Raw genomic sequence first — 2,269 nt, 5'->3', positions numbered from 1 at the left:
CACATAGAGCCAGCTGTGTCTGAAACCCCAACTAAGATGAATAATACACGGGGCCAACTTTTCTCACACAACTTTATTGTTGGCTGAACATAGTCTGACACTAAAGGGCTGAAGGTGAGGAGTGGCATCCAGGAACGAGAAGGTGATGTGAGAGCATGTACTTTGAATTTTAAACCCCCTAATCTTCACCAACACACTGCAGTGGGCTGTAGCACGCACTTTAGACTAACTAGTAAACTCAGTTTGATTGTATATCAATGATGTGTGGGGAATGGATGTGGGCCAATCTCACTGCAACAAAGTTTCCAAGATGATGTTTTTTACAAGGTGTTTATTAGTATTATTTTCTTGATAGACTTTGCATTGCAACAAGTACTTGGGCTCCAGGAAAGGAATGGTGATACCATTATTGACAGTGCTGTTTATCAAGGCTAATGGTTCTTCTTTCTCTTTCCTTCCACATTTCTTTGCAGCTCCACATCTGAAGCCAAATGGTAGGACAGCATTGCAGTTCATGGGTTTCATGTTTTCTTTGTTATTTCACAGTAACTAAACTAAATCCTGTTTTTCAATGAGTACATTCCTGTTAAATCCATGGAAATTGAACCTCCACCACCAAACGCCTGCAGTCATATTATGAGCTATGATCTCCTCGCATACAGTTCATAGAAGCTCTTTCATATATTGAAAGTATAGTCATTGCATCAATGTCACTCTTATCACTTTTGTCCAGCCGTTTGGTGTCTCCCCTTAATTTTTAAGAAGAACTTTCAGAGGAATAACACTTGGGTTTCTAAGGAACAGAAAACAATGATTCTCCTGTCGAGAACTGTAAGTGCGGTAAGTGTTACATCCTCCTCTGCACACACATGGACAAAGGGGGAGAACCAAGTTTCCCTCTTTAGAGCTGAGATCATCCTGGATTAGTTAATTAAAGCCGGCTGTTGCCAAAACATTACATCATTCACCAGTTTGTTTTGTTATTAGCTGAGCCCAAGCCCCTCAATTGGCTCCTCTTTTAGAGAAGGAGTGCATAGAGCAAATGCAGCGCTCACCTCACTCACTTTCATGCTCGACACGTAGATTTAGATTTTTTTTCCGATTTGTTTCATTAGGGACTGAAAAATTTATTCCTGCATCTGTTACCCTTCACCTGAGGTTCCTTGGTAATCCTACAAGAAGTCAGTTTGATCCATTATTGGTATTTTGTCAGGATTTAGCACTTAATTCCTGTGAGTATGGAACATATGTAAGATTATAGTAATACAGAAGATTTCAAGGGACTTTGCACTCTCTCTATTCAGACAAGTCTTTCAGTAATGTTATAAGATAACAGTGCTTTTTAACAAATGTGTTTCTTTAATTTGTATTTTCGCATTTGCCATGTAAATACTGTTTTTAGTTGTAGTCAGACAGGCACTGAATATTGCATAAAAAAAGTGAAAAACAATTGCATGTTAACATTGAAAATTCACATTTATACAATGTAATTTTTGATACACAGATTCCTAATTAAAAGATGTTGAATAAAACCAAATGTTTTCCTCCAGTATAATTTTCATTTAGGTTTATATAACATAAATGGAAATAAAAGTCAAATACAAATAACAATATACAACAAGAGGTACTACTGTGACTAACATTGACAATAATAACTGAATAAAAACCCATGGCAGTATTGCAATGGTCTACCGTGTCAATTAAACAATGGTTCTTCATTTTGTTCAAATGTTCTCAGAAAAACATAATTTTTTAAGCAAATATTCAATAGTTTTATTATAAAATAACATTCTTCTGCTGAAATAATTTTCTGTAATTGTTTTATAAGCATATAGACCATAAAGTATGTTTAACTGCCAACCCTCATGTTAACCATGTTTCCGTTTGATTATTTTTTCACGCTTTTGTTCTCGCGAGAACTGGTGGTTGCTAAGAAACCCAGCACGCAGCGTCCTCCAAAACTGTAAAAGGCCCACGTTGACCAATGAGGTGAACCCCGACCGTACCACAGTGGGAATCATTTTAGGGGTGCGCCCCGACTACTTCGAAAATATAAACTATAAAGTAACAGGATTTCCGCCTTTCACGGTCAATAAACTAACATTAACGGATACTTATTGATCCGTTCACTGTCAAAAAGGCTGTAATGTGCTTCGACAGTGAACATCATAAAGCTCTTTATGTTGGACCGTGGTCGGAGTTGCGGCGTGGTGTCATCCACGCCATCATTAAAAGTTTGTTTGAAAGTGTTAACTAATGCCTTAAAGTA

This window comes from Echeneis naucrates, chromosome 7 (assembly GCF_900963305.1).
Source record: "Echeneis naucrates chromosome 7, fEcheNa1.1, whole genome shotgun sequence".
NCBI classification, from domain to species: Eukaryota; Metazoa; Chordata; class Actinopteri; order Carangiformes; family Echeneidae; genus Echeneis; species Echeneis naucrates.
This window is presented reverse-complemented; position numbering follows the sequence as displayed.